We start from the raw sequence: 18,292 nt of genomic DNA on the forward strand, positions 1-18,292 counted from the left end.
TGGGTGAGCGATTTGGCTACTGCATAAATTAGTTTGCTCTGGAGACATCCTTGAGCTGAGACAAAAATGTGTGAGCTGGAAGCTAAAAAACTGAGCTGGCTCACACTAACTCAGCTTAGAGGGGAACACTGATAATGTAATGTACAAATAGATTCCCAAGCCAAAAAGAGAAGTCAAAATGAGGAGGAATGTTAATTGATTATTTAATTGCAATTAAACAATTGAAAACAGTCAGCGGGATAGTGTCTGTAATACCTGGTACATTGCAAAAGAGCCCCATTTCATTTATGTATTACGTTCCCTTCACACTTAGCATGTGGACATACAACAACAGTACGTAAAGGTTTTTCCCACCTAATCCTAGTACCTGGTCTCCAAAAATTAATCAAAAAATTTAAAAAAAGTTCTTCCCCAGTCAGGTTAATTTCATCCTGTGGGGAAGTACATACTTCTTCCTGATTAGCCTCTGTTTTGACAGATTTTAAGCTCCAAAAGATGTCTGGGGCTTGCAAATGTCAAAAGGACAGAAGGAGGAAATAAATCATTTTAAAAGAAAGAAGGAAGGACTTATAGGAATGTACCAGAGTCCTCTCATCCACCAACCCCAAAAATAATTAAATCTTTCTTCAGCTCCCTCAAACTGATATTCGAATGTAATCTAATTTGGAATGGTAGATTAGTCTGATCCAGCAGGACTCTTCTTATGTTCTGAGGATGCTGGACTAGATGGACCACTGGTCTGATCCAGCAGGACTCTTCTTATGTTCTGAGGATGCTGGACTAGATGGACCACTGGTCTGATCCAGCAGGACTCTTCTTATGTTCTGAGGATGCTGGACTAGATGGACCACTGGTCTGATCCAGCAGGACTCTTCTTATGTTCTGAGGATGCTGGACTAGATGGACCACTGGTCTGATCCAGCAGGACTCTTCTTATGTTCTGAGGATGCTGGACTAGATGGACCACTGGTCTGATCTAGCAGGGCTCTTCTTACGTTCTTAGGATTATAGGCTAGATGGACCACTGGTCTGATCTAGCAGGGCTCTTCTTACGTTCTTAGGATTATAGGCTAGATGGACCACTGGTCTGATCCAGCAGGGCTCTTCTTATGTTTTTAGGATGCTGGACTAGAGGGACCCCTGGTCTGATCCAGCAGGGCTCTTCTTATGTTTTTAGGATGCTGGACTAGAGGGACCCCTGGTCTGATCCAGCAGGGCTCTTCTTATGTTTTTAGGATGCTGGACTAGAGGGACCCCTGGTCTGATCCAGCAGGGCTCTTCTTATGTTTTTAGGATGCTGGACTAGAGGGACCCCTGGTCTGATCCAGCAGGGCTCTTCTTATGTTTTTAGGATGCTGGACTAGAGGGACCCCTGGTCTGATCCAGCAGGGCTCTTCTTATGTTTTTAGGATGCTGGACTAGAGGGACCCCTGGTCTGATCCAGCAGGGCTCTTCTTATGTTTTTAGGATGCTGGACTAGAGGGACCCCTGGTCTGATCCAGCAGGGCTCTTCTTATGTTCTGAGGATGCTGGACTAGATGGACCATTGGTCTCATCCAGCAGGGCTCTTCTTAGGATGCTGGGCTAGATGTACTGTCAGTCTGAACCGGGAGGGCTCATCTTATGTTCGTATGTCCCAGGAAGGCAGATTCGTGTATCCGATACCACATTCATTTTTGGAAGGGGGTTGTCTCTAAAACGTGGGTAGCATCAAAGGCAGTTTCCCCCACCCTCCTGTTTTTGAGTTCCAAACTAAGAAAAAGGGCAAGGGGGCGCGTCTCCTCCTTGTCACATGTCTCTTCAAAAAGTGTTTGGAGAGTGGGTATAGCATGTGAATTTGCAGATGCCTACGAAGGTACCTGGTTTTGTTTTTTTAAAATAGCGTGAAGCTTCAACAACTATAAGGGAAAGGGGAGAGAAACCTGCCAAACGCATACGCCTTCGTAACACGTGAAGTCGGAAACGTAAAGCGATGAGGCTTGAATTGTAGAAGCCAGCAAGGGTAGGAACAGATGGCTGCGCCTCGTACTTCCCTGCTTCATAATAGGGCTGCCCGGCGTGGGTTGAGCGAGAACGCAGAGCGCCACCGGCTTTCCTAGCTCCCCTGTTTCTAAACATCTAGGCATCAGCTGACGCTCTTAGGTCCCCCCTCCCCCCCGGTTCCCTGTATGCCCATTGGGTTATTCCTGAACTGAGGACTTCTTGAAACTCAGAGCAATAATGCCTTCTTCCTTGGTAGAGTAAATATAATTGGTGGGAAGGAGAGAAACCGATGCTGCTTTGAATGCCTTATGTGTCCTTGTTTGGTGTAGAGCCAGTTTGGTGTAGTGGTTAAGTGCGCGGACTCTAATCTGGGAGAGCCGGGTTTGATTCCCCACTCCTCCACTTGCACCTGGTTGGATGACCTTGGGCAAGCCGTAGTTCTGGCACAGCTGTTCTTGAAAAAGAGCCGTTTCTGTCAGAGCTCTCTCAGCTCCACCTACCTCAAAGGGTGTCTGTTGTGGAGAGGGGAAGGGAAAGGAGTTTGTAAGCCGCTCTGAGGTCCCTTTGGGTAGTGAAGGGCGGGGTATAAATCCATTCTCCTCCTCTTCTTCTCCTTCTCCTTCTTCTCCTCCTTCTCCTCCGTCTCTGCTGGAGCTGGTAATGATGGGTCCGAAGCTTAGTCTTGTTGCTGCTAAATTGATAGCGGGATTCTTAGGCCTCTTGATAGCCTCTAATTACCCCCCCCCCTCCAGCTTGGCTTTGTGCCGCTTAAGTAGCTTTCCGGTAGCTGTAATTGGCGAGCTTTCTCCATCTTGGGTTCCATGATGTGGTGCAACCATGGTGTTTGCCATATCTATATGCTTCCCCCCCCCTTTCCGCGTGACACCTGTGTACATAAAATAGTTGTAGAGACTTTTTAAGAGATTTTTTATTACTTTATTTATACCCCGCCTTTCTCTCCAATGACGACCCCAAACGGCTTCCATCATTCTCCTCGTCTCAGTTTTATCCTCACAACAACCCTGTGAGGTAGGTTAGGCTGAGAGTGTGTTTGACTGTTCCAGGGTTCCATGGTAGAGTTGGGATTCGAACCTGGGTCTCCCAGAACTTAGTCTGACATGCTAACCATTATACCATGCTGGCTCTCTAAATTAAATACCTGCTTTGGATCAGTTGCAAGAGGAGAGGCTCTGGCCTCACTAGCATTCCTCTGTTTTGCTAGAGGTGGAAGGGAGATCCCTTGTTATGAGACCACAAGAAGAACTCTTCTGGATCAGACAAATGGCCCATCTAGTCCAGCGTCCTAAGAACGTAAGAAGAGCCTTGCTGGATCAGGCCAGTGGTCCATTTAGTCCAGCATCTTGAGAACATAAGAAGAGCCCTACTGGGTCAGGCCAGTGGTCCTTCTAGTCCAGCATCCTAGGAACATAAGACCTCTGCTGGATCAGACCAGCGGCCTATCTAGTCCAGCATCCTGAGAATATAAACCTCACTGGCCCATCTAATTTAGCATCCTTAGAACATAAGCACAGCTGGATCGGACCAGTGGTCCATCTAATCCACCATCCTAAGAACCTAAGAAGAGCTCTGCTGGATCAGACCAGTGGCCCATCTAGTCCAGCATCCTGAGAATATAAACCTCACTTGCCCATCTAATTTAGCATCCTTAGAACATAAGCACAGCTGGATCAGAGCAGTGGTCCATGTAATCCAACATCCTGTCTCACACAGTGGCCAACTAGTTCCCAAGGAGACCATCAACAGGTCCTAGAGGCCTTCCCCTGTTGGCTCCTGGCACTAGTATTCAGAGGCTTACTGCCTGTGAACTTGGGGATTCCTTTTCATCACCATGGCTAATAGTCACTGATAGACTTATCTTTTTCAACAAAGTTGTCTTCATTCCCAACAGAGAGGCTTTACTTTTCAAGAATGTGTACGGAGCTAATATTCTTTCTCTGTATTCCCTTTAGCACCTTTTCTTTGATGGTATACCAAGCGGTAGCTGGCTGATAGATTTTCAGAGTGGCTGTATTCTTTTTGACAGCCTTTCTTTCAAGATCTTAGACTGTGACATTTGCATTTACTGGGCCTTGGGAAGGCAAAGTGGGAGAGGGGATTTGCTGGGGAGGCCACAGATTTATAAAGCTGATCCTGCAGGCATGCGGCACTCGCTGAGCAGAGGGTTTGCAGAACGGATTTTTGGCTCCTCTTAATGCTGTGAATGTGTTGTGTTTTGGCAACAGAGCTCGGGGGGGGGAAGCTGCTTTTCTACGAACAGCTAATTCTAATGGCGTTAATGGAGACATTTTCGGTCTTGGCTGACGACAGCGGAGTAGTCAGAATCGAGGTCACTTGTTCCGACGCTGCAGGGGATTGAACACGGCGATGCTTAGAATGGTAGTCTTTATCGGATCTCCTCGATGTTTTCGTAGTTTGTTCTTGATCTGCTGCGAATCTCAGGGTTTCCCCCTTCTATTCAGGTTAAGGACGATTTTCATAAACCAACTTGATCAGAGGTACGTTCTTATTCAGTGTAGCCATCTCCCAGTGGCGATAACTGGTCTAAGCTAGTGGTATTTGGCGTAAGAACTGAACTGTATGAACAAGTCTCCACCACCGGACTATGGTGGTGGAGAGCGCCATCAGGTTGAAGCCAACGTGGTGACCCCATAGGGGTTTGGAGGCAAGAGAAGAGCAGAGGTGGTTTGCCATCACCTGTCTCCAGGGGTCATTTCGTAGAAAAAGAGGTGCAGGAGCTCATTAGCATAACTCATTAGCATGATTTATTTGCATATGCCACACACCCTGACATCACCGGAAGTGTGTCAGAAGGCAACACCCACCACTCAGGCTCCACTGGACTGTTTTGGATCGCTAGCTATTGGGGGGGGGGACGTGCAGATCTGTCCTCGCAGAGGAGGGAGAGCTTGTACCTGAATAAAACTTGGTCTTAAAGGTGCCACTGGTCTGTTTTGGACCAGGGGGCCGGGGGGAGCTCTGCAACTTACCTGGCTGCTTCTTGCTCTGACTGAGGGCTGCTGGGAGCAGGGGGTGGGGCTTGTTGCATGTGCCCGCCCCCTGGGCTCTTTACTGCCGGAGCTCCGCTCCTGTGCGCTCCTGCAGGAAATGACCCCTGCCTGTCTCCATGTCATCATGACCCTGGTTTTCCTCGGAGGTCTCCCATCCAAGTGCACCCCAGGGCTGACGCTGCTTTTGTCGTTCAGTCGCACAGTCGAGTCCGACTCTTCGCGACCCCATGGACCACATCACGCCAGGCCCTCCTGTCTTCCGTCATCCTCCGGAGTTTGCTCAATTTCGTGTTCGTTGCATCTATGACACTGTCTAACCATCTCATCCTTTGCCGTCCCCGTCTTCTTTGACCTTCAATCTTTCCCAGCATCAGGGTCTTCTCCAGTGAGTGCTCCCTTCTCATTTGGTGGCCAAAGTTTTTGAGCTCCAGTTTCATTATCTGGCCTTCCAGGGAACAGTCAGGGTTGATTTCTTTGAGGATTGACTGATTGGATCTCCTTGCAGTCCAAGGGACTCTTGAGAGTCTTCTCCAGCACCATAATTCGAAAGCATTTATTCTTCGGCGCTCGGCCTTCCTTATGGTCCAACTCTTGCATCCATTCATTACGACTGGGAATACCATCGCTTTGACCATATAGACTTTTGTTGGCAGGGTGATGTCTCTGCTTTTCCTTATGCTTCCAAGAAAAAAAGGAAATGCTACTTTTACACAGAGAGTGATGTAAATGTGAAATTCGCAGCCAGAGGATGCAGTTATGGCCGCAGGAATAAACAGCTCTCAAAGGGAATTAGATAGATTCATTGAGGATCAGTCCATCAGTGGCTACTTGTCATGGAACCTCCACATTCAGAGGCACTAAGCCTCTGAATCCCAGAGCCATGAGGCCTTGGGGATAGAGCTTGGGGGGGGCAGGGACCTCAGTGGGGGGTTACAGTGCCATAGAGTCCACCCTCTAAAACATACATTTCCTCCAGGGGAACTGATCTCTGTAGTCTGGAGATGAGCTGCAATTCTGGTGGGTCCCGAATCCCACTTGGAGGTTGGGCATTCCTAAATCACGTGCTCTTGCTTGCATAATTCTAACCAAGAACTTGGGCTGTTGCTTTCAGGACGTCCTTGGTTATAAGCATCACTCTACCATAAGGATGCAGTATACCCTCTGACTTTTTTTTAGCTGATGTCAATACTGATATATTTTTTGGGGAAGGAGGGTGCAGAGTTGGAGTATAAAGTTAGATTTAGGGTAGTCCCTGACTGACGGGGAAAGCCTCCTCCTGTGAATTATTTGACTGTGGAATGTCCTCCCCTTCACCTAAGCGGCTGTTTTCTTTGTTACCGCTCTGGCAAGCCTTATCATCTGTCTGTACCTAGTGGACCTTTCCAGGAAAAAAACGACCAGTGACAGAAAGACTTGAACAGCAGAAAACAGAGAGGACCTAGTGCTGTTTTTTCCAAGAGTGGAGTGACAAGAAACAAATTGCTTCCTTGGGTTGTTAAGATGTGTTTAGTTTTGTTCTGTGCTTCCCCCCCCCACGACTTGTTAGAAAGTTTCGTACTGGCGATGAGGTGACTCCCTGAAAAGTCTAGACCGGGGGTCCCCAACATGGTGTCCGTGGGAGCCCTGTTGCCTATTGACACCTGCCCTGGTGCCCAGCAAGTGTTTTAGAAAATGGGTGGGTCCAGGTAGGGCTTTTGCCCAATTGGGCTTCTGATTGTCCATTAAAGGTCTAATTGGCTGTCCAGATTTTTTTTAAAAAAGAAGAGGAGGAGATTGGATTCGTATCCCACCCTTCACTACCCGAAGGAGTCCCAGAGCGGCTTACAATCCCCTTCCCCTTCCTTTCCCCTCCCCACAACAGGCACCCTGTGAGGTAGATGGGGCTGAGAGAGCTCTCGAGAGAACTGCCCTTGAGAGAACAGCTCTGACAGAACTTGTGACTGACCCAAGGTCACCCCAGCTGGCTGCATGTGGAGGAGGAGTGGGGAATCAAACCCGGTTCTCCCGCATTAGAGTCCGCAGTCGTAACCACTACACAAAACATCTCTTTGGCAGCGTTTCCCACCAAACCACAAACAGCACAACTAAAGGAAACTGTGTGTAAGCAAGAAAATATTTTTAACCATGTTGTTCCTTCAAAAAGGCATCCTTTTAAGCAGAGTTTCTGCCTGAAATGTTGAAGAGTTACTATTAAAGTCATGCATAACCTCATTCCCTGACATGTTGCGGTTGGCTCCGCCTCCCGTGGCAGCCATTTTGGTTGGTTGGCCCCGCCTCCTGTGGCAGTAATTTTGATTAGTTGGCCCAGCCTCCTGTGGTGGCCATTTTATGTTTAGTTGGTTCCACCTCCTCTGGCAGCCATTTTGTCACTGCACCTATCGCCCAGTGTCAGAATTCCAGAGGTGCCCACCGGCTCAAAAAGTTTGGAGACCTTTGGCATAGAGTGTTGTGTACGGTGCTCCCCCTCTTCCAGCACATGAATAAAATCCACCCGGCAGTTGTGTGATTCAGCAAACTTTGATTATGAGGGGTCTAAATTATTCATCACTTTGTTTATCATGCATACTAATGCAGCTTTGCTTGGACTGCTTGCTGGATTCCTTCACTCATTCCCCCCCCCACACACACATACAATGCGATTTGGGAGTAGGCGGTCCAGGTAATATGTGGACAGGTTCTCAGGATGGCTTTGATGCTTGTACTTCTGAGCAATGCTCCCTCTAAGCTGTGGAGTCTTGTGAGCAAAACTTCTACTTCGTGAGCTACCGGCATGAAAGTTGTGAGCGAGCGATTTGGCTACTGCATAAATTAGTTTGCTCTGGAGCCCTCCTCCCTGAGCTGAGACAAAAATGTGGGAGCCGGAGGCTAATAAACTGTGAGCTAGCTCGTACTGACTCAGAGGGAACACTGGTCCTGTGTGTTCTGCATCAAGACCTTGCTAATCTGTGCTGACCGGGAGGGAGGAGGAGCATTGCTAGCTTCCCCCCACACACACTTCCGGTGGGGCCCAGATAGAAATACGCTCACAATGCGATGTGACACGGGGGCCGTACGAGCATGGTGCTGACCTCCCTCCCGAAGCCAGTCAGCATGTTTTTCGGACAAAAGGGGGTCAAAAGGCACCAGAGCATTAGTGCGCCTTTGTTACTACCCGTGATTTATCTGAACGTTTTACTTTTCCTGGAACACAACTGATTTCTTTCTCCCTCTCCAGATCTGAGACTGCGTAAGCCGTTGTAGGATAATAATAATAATGATAATGATAATAATAATGATAATAATAATAATAGTAATAATAGTGTTTCCATATTCTTTTTAAAAGAGGAGTTGGCTTGTGTTTCGCAGGCATGTAGTGGGGAAAAAAAGATTATTCCTTCCATGCCTTGTTTTTGCAAGTTACCTTGCTTGTCCTGGGCAAGGCGGGATATAAATCAAAAGTAATAAATAAATAAATAAATAAGCAACCAGGTGCCACGGGTAAGGAAGTGCCGTGAATGGTCAGTGTACGTTTTGTGTAACAATGTGGAACATGTATTCCTGAAATTCCCAGTTGTTAAAATTACCTGACAGAAGCAACAGAGAGTCTTTGGCGGGAAGCGAGGCCTCTGCCTCTGGTGGCGAGACCAAAAAACGTCTGAAATACGCATAGGCTTTTCAGCGTGCAGCATAATGTGCCGACGAATTCTACTCGTGTGCAGTGGGATATCGGAGCCTGGTGTGGACGAGAAGAGGGCAGGAAGCTGGCACCGAACAGCTATCATCGATGCACTTTGAAACGTTCTCGATTGACTGCAGCATCGCTCAGGGCTCGAAGTTCAACAGGCTCTGTGTTTTGACTTCCTTTACACTGTTAGCTTTTCCTTTGAAATAAGCAGAAGTTCCAGTTTCGGATGGGCACAAACATGTCTCCGTCCCTACTCTAAAGTCTAATCGAAAAGGATGCCAGTTTGGGGCTTGAGGTCCCAAATGCTAACTCGGGGCTCGCGGTTCGAAATGCTTTCTGACGAGCGAACAGACGCCCAGCTGGTGCTGCCTTTCACATCCCTCTACCGGAGCCACTTTAAATCCATCACCTCTGCCGGCACAGTTGTCAGGGCACCAAAAAGCGTATCCTCGGGAAGGTAGCCGGAGCGCCGCTGCGTCGCTTTCTGCACCGCTTCTTTGAAGGCGGACGCATAATGATCTGGAGGGATGAAACCTGTTGGAATTCCAGAGGAGCAGCTGGTGCCTCTGATCTTGCTAACTAGCAATGATTCAAGTCCTGCAGATTGTGAGGGAGCTGGTATCACCAGCACGGCGGCGAACAGACGCGACAAAGAAAGGTAGGAACCAGCCCGGAAACATTCATCCTTAGCGTTCAAGTAATTTGTCGGGGGCTTTTTTTTTTGCACGAAGCGTTATCTTGCAAATTGGCACTTGAGTGACTGCTGAAAGCCCGTTCCATCTTTATTTCAAGACTGCATGTTGCTGGCTGACGCTCCGTATCGCGCTTGCAGCGGCGATAAAGCCGATGTAATCAGCGGCGGCTCTCCGAAAGAGAATTCTTAATCACCTTCAATAACTGCAGGTGATATTTGATTATACGTAGACACTTTGGTGGCATGTTCTTTCTTCTCCCCCCCCCTCCCCGAACCGAAAAGGATTTCCGATCTCTGCAACGGAGCCCGTTTTAAAATAGCACCGGAATTCCTTGCAGATGATTTTATAACCGGCATACTATAATTGAGAACATAGATATCAGCACTTCTTGGAAATAATTGGCTGCGTGGTCTTGTTCGTTCCTTTTCAAAGCGTGTTCTGCTTAGCATATTCAACTCGAAAGAGACGTTGCTGGGAAGTATTCCTTAGCTCATCCTGACACTACAGTTATTTTGATGTCATTCCACTTGCTATTTTATGTGGTGTGTTGGAATGTTTGTAACATATACTGATGTCTTCCCAAGATGACTGGTTCCATCCAGTCCCTGGGGGACTTAACGAAATAGTTCTTGCTGAAAACTTCAACCACCTCCTTGGAATCTGCCTGTGTGGGATGCGATTTTACAGATGGGCAAACGCCAGTGTTGCAGCACCCGGCAGGGAGTAGTAAACCTTGACGCCTCTATAAGAAACGTATCTTAACATTTTGTTTCGCTAACTTTCGTTTCGTCTGTTCGGTGCTCTCATTTGAGGATCAGTGTGTAGGTTCAGTGGAGAACGGCAATCAGTTCCACTTGCGAAGCCCCCAGTCCTGTAATACCGAACACTCGCTTGGTTTCGACAGAACTTGCTTCCAAAAGCAAGTTTGCTTAAGATAGCAGCCTCAGCCAAACAAGCTGGCCTGCGAACAGTAAAATTTTAAGCCGGAGGCTCAGTTCATTGCTTTTTGCGGATCGCTTATGATGCCATAATCATGGTAAAATGTACACTGGCACCTGTGGAACCATCTTTCTTTCTCAAACTTCACAGGTAGCTTTGTTGAGAGCTGTGGGTGGGCATCTCTCTCATATGTAGGATGGAGAGATCTGTGTGTGGTTGCCCATCTCCAGTAATGGAACTTGAACAAGTGTTGACTTAAATGTAGCAGCAGAAAAGAGCAAGAGTCCAGAAGCAGTTTGGTGTAGTGCAGGCTCTAATCTGGTAGAATCCGGTTTGATTCCCCACTCTTCCACTTGCACCTGCTGGATGACCTTGGGCAAGCCATAGTTCTGACAAGAGCTGTCCTTGAAAAGAGCAGTTTCTGTCAGAGCTCTCTCAGCCCCACCTACCTCACAGGGTTGTGGGGAGGGGAAGGGAAAGGAGTTTGTAAGCCGCTCTGAGACTCCGAGTGAAGGGCGGGGTCTAAATCCAATCTCTTCTTCTTAAGGACTAACAAAATTTGTGGTGGGGCAGGAGCATTCGTGAGTCGCTGCTCACTTCTTCAGATATCTGAAGAAGTGAGCAGTGACTCCTGAAAGCTCCTACTCAGATATCTGAAGAAGTGAGCAATGAGTCAGGAAAGCTCCTACCCAGGTATATGAAGAAGTGAGCAGTGACTGAGGAAAGCTCCTACCCAGATATCTGAAGAAGTGAGCAGTGACTCAGGAAAGCTCCTACCCAGATATCTGAAGAAGTGAGCAGTGACTCAGGAAAGCTCTTACCCAGATATCTGAAGAAGTGAGCAGTGACTCAGGAAAGCTCCTACCCAGGTATCTGAAGAAGTGAGCAGTGACTCAGGAAAGCTCCTACCCAGATATCTGAAGAAGTGAGCAGTGACTCAGGAAAGCTCCTACCCTGCCACAAACGTTGCTTGTCTTTAAGGTGCTACTTGAAGTCTTTAAGGTACTGCTGGACTCTTGCTCTTTCCTGCTGCTACAGACAGATGAACACTGCTACCTGTCTCGACATAAATGTAAAACAGCCTCCTCCTTTCCTCCCATGCAATAAATCAAAATAGATTGACCTTTCTTTTCCTTCTTCCTTAATTGGGAGAAATAAAGATTTCATTAAACTGCATTTTATTCATCTGTCTTTTTAAAAACTCCTGTCTTAATTAACCAGTGGTTCAGCCAGTCATTGGGTCTAGAGATTTATGTGGACTGTATTTTCATGTTTTCATGAATGTATAATAAAGGCACGATCCAGCCAGAGCGGGACTCTTTAAAGTCCCGTTCGTTTCATTGCGAAGGAGTTGTCTCTCCCCATCTGAAATGAACAGGCGTTGAAAAGTACCTCCCTTTGCCTGGGTTGTTCCACAGACGTGGGTGTCTCTAACGACAATACATTTTGACAGTTGAACAAACTGGGAAAGCGTCGCACAAGATTTCTGCAGGAATCCCACCATAAGTGGAGTACAATTTCTCGTAAGCGTGGCTTGTGAACACTGTTTGGTGATTCCATATTTCTTTTCGAGCTGTAATTGAATGTGACCTTGGGAGAATTGAGTCTGTCAAGAATGTATTGCGAGGAATGAGTCAGTCTTGTTAGCGGCTTCTCAGTAAACAGAGGGAAAAAAAAGATGGTAACATTGTGATATTAAGCATCTCTGTGCATTAAAAGGTGGAGGGGAATTTAATGCGCTATTGTTGAGAGTACACGAAGTAAGTAGGTGTGGCTTTAAATTTGGGTGGATTTTTAATACAGCGAAGATGAGGGTCACCTTTGCAAAAATCCTGACTCTCTTGCATTAGTGCGATTGTGTTGCATTTTCCAAACTGCTTTTTGTTAAAACTAAAATGACTTTGTCAAAGGCTTTCACGGCCGGAATTCATTAGTTGCTGTAGATTTTCCGGGTTGTGTGGCCGTGGTCTTGGCATTGTAGAACCTGACGTTTCGCCAGTAGCTGTGACTGGCATCCTCAGAGGTATAACACAGAAAGATGGAGTACTCTCTGTGTCAAGGTGAGAAGAAAAATGGTAGGCAGGTAATTTATATCTAATCCAGAAGGTGGGGTAGGGTTGAGTCATTGTCCTGCAGGAGTTCCCCAGGCTGTGGACATGCTAATGGAGGAGCTTTCCTGAGGAGGTTCTTTTGTCGGGGTCTCCCAATCTTTTTGAGCCTGCAGGAACGTTTGGAATTCTGACACAGTGTGGTAGGCGCAGCCATTAAATGGCTGCCATAGGAGGTGGGACCGACAGCTGCCGCAGCTTACCTTCATTCACACAGCAAAGATCCTTGTGTTGTTTTGGTAGCTGCCGCCGAAGCAATGTTTTTAAAAGCCTGCACAGCCAATCAGAAGCTTTGCGGGGCAGAAGTCCCACCTGGCTCTGCCCACTTTCTAACAACACTTGGTGGGCACCAGGCAAAGTGTCGGTGGGCGCCACGTTGGGGACCCCTTATCTAGAAGATGGAATTTTAAGGAAAATCATAATCCTCCATCTCTAAAATGGCCGGTTTTAGAAGAAGAAGAAGAGATTGGATTTATACCCCGCCCTTCACTACCCAAGGGAGTCTCAGAGCGGCTTAGAAACTCCTTTCCCTGTGAGGTAGGTGGGGCTGAGAGAGCTCTTGACAGAAACTGCTCTTTTTGAAGAACAGCTCTTATCAGAACTATGGCTTGCCCAAGGTCATCCAGCCGGGTGCCAGTGGAGGAGTGGGGAATCAAACCCGGTTCTCCCAGATTAGAGTCCGCGCACTTAACCACTACACCAAAGAGATTCCCCCAGCGCCCCCAAGAATGCTTTGCTGGCTTCCCCTGAATGCCTTGTGGGTAGTTGGTGGTAACATTTTTTTGCAATAAGGGCCCTGGAATCTAAGGAAGTATGAGATTTTCCTGTGTGTTCGGTGGAGCTCTGTACTGGGTGGGGGGATTTCTCAGATTGCAGCATGTCATGAAATTGCCTTATACTCAATCAGACTATTGATCCGTCAATGTCAGTGTCGTCTACTCTGATCAGTAGTGGCTCTCCAGGGTCTTATGCAGAGGCTTTTCACGTTACCTGATACCAGATCATTTTAACTGGAAACACCAGGGATTGAACCCGGAACCGTCTGCATGCCAAGTAGATTCTCAACCACTGAGCCACAGCCCCATCCCAACGTCTTTTGAGATGGATAAGTTTCAAAAGTGGTTTGTGAAGGTTAGTGGAGAGTAGTGGTTGGGCAGCCCGTCACACACATTTCAGTGCAGCCTCCCTTACAGGGTGGTTGTGAAGATAAAATGGAAGGAGGGGAGAATTATGCAACCTCCCGAGTTCCTTCCACACCTCCTTGGTGATGTCCAACAAGCCAGTCTTGGATCCTGGCCATTGTATGGGTACGTAAAGTCTGATGCCAGGGTTTCTCATGCACCGTTGTCCTGGTTTAAGTTGTCTTTAGAAGCCCTGTGCTGTCTTTACCACTGTCTTAGGTGTAGCGGGGTGTGGCAACAGTGGGAGGGCTTCTAGTGTCCTGGCCCCACTGGGGGACCTCCTGATGGCACCTGGCATTTTTGGCCACTGTGTGACAGAGTGTTGGACTGGATGGGCCATTGGCCTGATCCAACATTGGCTTCTCTTATGTTCTTAGAAAAAGATGAGGGTTTTCTCTAAAGGCTTTGGGAGCTCAAGGACAGTGTTCCCTCTAAGCTGTGGAGTCTCGTGAACAAAAACTCTACTCTGTGAGCTCCTGGCATTAAAGTTGTGAGCGAGTGACTTAGCTCTACTGCATACATTAGTTTTCTCTGGAGCCCTCCTTCCTGAGCTAAGACAAAAGTGTGTGAGTTGGAGGCTAAAAAACTGTGAGCTAGCTCACGCTAACTCAGCTTAGAGGGAACATTGTGAGGGTTGTCTTTTCAGAGTTTTCAGCAACAGGTCAAGACGTTGCTTTTTCGTCGAGCCTTGGAACAGTCTGTCTGTTCCCTGGTTTTGTTATCTCTGTTTACCTGCTGTAGTTATTTTATGAAGATTTCATTGTCCTCTTTTTATCTGTGAGCCTCCTGGTGGATAACTTTTTGACAGAAAGGCAGCAGGAAAATGTCAGCATTTAAATATTTCCTTACGTGTTGAAGCCCTACCTGTGGATCTGTGAACGGAGCTTGTCCTTCCCTCTGAAATTACATGCCAAGTGTTATACTTGGCATCTGCGCAAGTGCAGAGACCTTCACATTTAATTTGTGCCAAGTGATATTCCCTTAGCAATGGTAACATATTTAGAATTAAATCCCTGGTCACTGCAGCATGTTTGTTTAGCCATAGCTCATTTGCTTCCTGTATTGCAAAAGCAAATAGTGGTCTGACTTTGGTCTCCTGATGGGACTTGGTCAGTGACGTAGATGTACCCTTCTTGGTTTATTGTATGGGTGCAGCAATGCTTGATTCAGACTAATTAAACAACTTGGTCATTTGAGACTTTGTGGTTACCCAGTGAATTGTCTTAGTTTAGGTAAGAAGCTGTGTCTTAATTATGTTCCAAGAGATGACCAGGGCCAGGGTTAAGGAACTTTTTACTGTCAATAACGATTCTCTTGCAGGGAATTTAAACTGCCACCTTGCAAAGTGGTCTGTTTTTTCCCGAAAGGGCACTAAATTATCTGATTTCTCAAGTCGAATAATAAACTATCCCATTTAAAAAGAAAATGGACTACTTGGACACTTTTTTCTTTTTATTGCTGCTTATTAGAGGCCAGAGTCCATGTGGGAAAAAATCATTGCAAAGATATACTGTGTTTCGTGCCCTTGACTCCTAAGTGAGGAGGGGCCATAACTCTGCGGTAGAACGCATGGTTTGCATGCAGAAGGATCCGTCACTGGCATCTTCAGTTGAAGGAATGTGACCTTGCTGATTATTGGGAATCAATGGTTTTTGATTTCGTTTACTCGTACCCTTGCGTCTACGTGCGAGCTAAGCCATAACGTCCGTTTTGACAGCACAGTTTTGTTAGGAGCCCGAGTCGGGACAACAGATTGGAGCCACTGTCATGAGCCAAAACTACGTGACATTTTGGCTAAGGAGAGCTGAGTTCGGATCTCCTTTGGGACCGTGAACAAATTGGGTGGCCTCAGGCAAGTCTCCAACTCTCAGGATGTGTTCTCCATCTGTGAGGTGCAGATATTATCCAGGACTCTAGCCCAGTCAGCTTCCTTCAAAGTGGCACCAAGTCCTTGACACTGGCGCACTGGCATTGCAACTAGTGAACCGATTGATCCAGGTAGTCCTCTCCGGTCTGAGCTTAAATAGACTGGGAGGAAGTTGAGCCCAACTGTGCTGCCACCAGGCACTGGAGTTCCAGAGGCTGTGGTGTCCTCTGGCCAGGATCCTGTGAGGTAACTGCTATTCTCAGAGCAGTGCTCCAAATCCACTGTGGGATTGTACGCGGCCAGTCTGACGCCTCCTTCGTGCTACCTTGTTCCTGCAGAGTGGGAGCAGATCCTGGGGGGTTACGGGCCCAGGTTTCATCCTGCCTGGCAGAGGCCTGGTGGCTCTTTCACGGGCTGGTGGTGAGGTCTCCTTCACTGGTTCTGACAGGGTGACATTGGGTGCTGCTGGAACATTGTCTTGCAGGTGCCTCTGATCCTCCCTCTCTGGTCCTCCCTGACCTTTGGCCTTGGCTTCTCAGGCTCTCCTCTCTAAAGACTCAGAGTCACTGGGCTTGTCAGAGGGCATCATGACTGACATATAATCCCTTTTTCCTGCATGGCACAGGTCAGGATGAAATGAGTGCAACGTGCTTTATCCAGCACAAAGTGCCAATTGTAAGCAACTTCAGCATCTGTTCTTACATGGTTTCTGTGTAACGGTGTAATTCAAATGACTGGATGCTGCCAGTGTGTTTTGTTGGTATTTGTGTATTCCTTTTGGTGGGAAGGTAACAGCGTTCCATGCGCCTTGGTGTTTAGTCATGCCGGCCACATGACCATGGAAACGTCTTCGGACAGCTCTTCGGCTTTGAGACGGAGATGAGCACCGCAACCCTAGAGTCGGACTCAACTGGCTTTCGAGCAAGGGAACCTTTACCTTTACCTTTTGGCACGCATTCCTTTGGCACGAGGTGTTGTATGGTTAAGTGCCGGTGTGGTGTGTTGATTGGAGGATTGGAATAGGATCTGGAAGGCCCAGGTTCAAATCCCCACTCTGCCATGGAAGCTTGACCTTGAGCCAATCACATAATTTTAGCCTAACCTACCTGAGAGGGTCTTTGTGAGAATACAGTAGAGGAGAGGGGGATGATGTCATAAACTGCTTTGGGCCCCAGCTGGGGAGAAGGATAGGATATAAATGAAATGAAAATGAAAAATAAAAATAAGTGTCATACTGGGAAGATGCAGGTTTGAATCCCCACTCTACTGTGGAAACAGTGGGTGACCTTGGGCCAGTCACACACTCTTGAGCCTACCCTACCTCACAGGGTTGTTGTGAGGAGAAAATGGAGGAGAGGGGAAATGACGTAAGCCACTTTGGGTCTTCCATGAGGAATAAGATGGGATAAAATAAATAATTTCTGCTGATGCCAGGCTGTCTGTTTCCGCAAAAGGTGCTGTGTACCGGAGGAAGGTACAAGCTCGGGTGGAACACAACGGTAGCATTCGGGGCCAAGTAGCTAATATGGAGGCGTTGAGCCATTTCAGTCTTGTAGCTGATGGAGTCCATCTCCACCACTGAGGAGCTCGGGTGGAACACAATGGTAGCATTTGGGGCCAAGTACCTAATATGGAGGCGTTGAGCCATTGCAATCTTCTAGCTGATGGAGTCCATCTCCACCACTGAGTGGGAAGGAGGGAGTGTGGGCATACACGGAAGGCTGGGAAGGGGTTGGGTCTCCATGTTTCCCCAAGCAGGCCATGGGACTCTCCTGAGATGGTCACAGTCAACAACTTTATAGCCTACAAGTGCCCCAGAGGCCTCCTCCCATGCATGGGAGTTAGGTCACTCCCTGCCCTGGCTGTCTCGGCCCCCCTCACTGTCCCATGTGTGGCATGCCCACCTGTTCCTCTTCCCCAGCTCCTGCGCACGGCCATCTTTAAATCCCTTCCGAACACTTGTGGTCACTCGGGGTGCCAAGGAAGTGGCCCTTCTCCTCGTCTCCAGCACCGCCCCCACCAGCCCAAGGATACGCCTTCCCTGCTTAGGGCCACGGCCATGCCCACCACCCAGCTGCGTCCGATATTACGTCTCTCCAGCCACACCTTCCCTACGGGTTTATTCCTTGTGCTACTACCGCTACTGTGTCCCCGGCTGGTCCGTGGGCCTTCTAAGTCTCCTCGCCTGCCATGTATCCTACGTGCTGTGTGGCCAGTTGGTCAGTAAGCTCTTGTTATTGGGGAGGGCCCACGGCTCAGTAGTGGAGCCTCTGCTTGGCATGCACAAGCTCCTACATTCAGTCCTTGGCATCTAGTAGGTGATGTGTAGGACCTCTACCCGAGACCTAAGAGAGCCACTATCAGCCTGAGTAGACGATTCTGACTTTGATGGACCAAGGGTGTGATTCGGTATAAGGCTGCTTCGCATGTCCATGTGCATTCTCTGAAACGTCTGAAATCCAAAATATCTGAAATCCAAAATGTCAGGAGGGACAGACGTTCTCTTTGGTTGGGGTGTACCTCCAGAGTAGCAGCTGTCCCCAATGAATGATTCTGTCTTCTAATATTTCTCAAGTTACCCTCGAGGAGTTATCCTAGTTGGGCTGATTGGTATTTACCTCTGGAGGAGCCTTGCGTTCTGTGAGGCAGCATTTTGGAGGTCAATGGCCACGATTCAACGGGCTCAGGCGTGTGCGTATTAGTCCCCTCTGTGCTTCAGCGTGGCTCCGTGTACCTCCCAGGCTTTGTTTTTCCATATTCCCAGTCTCTTTGGTTCCATAAATTTTGTTCCTGTTGTGAAGGCAGAGGATGAACTGGGGGATCCAA

The sequence above is a fragment of the Gekko japonicus genome, unplaced genomic scaffold (genome assembly GCF_001447785.1).
Source record: "Gekko japonicus isolate JY-2015 unplaced genomic scaffold, Gekko_japonicus_V1.1 scaffold4081, whole genome shotgun sequence".
Classification (NCBI taxonomy): Eukaryota; Metazoa; Chordata; class Lepidosauria; order Squamata; family Gekkonidae; genus Gekko; species Gekko japonicus.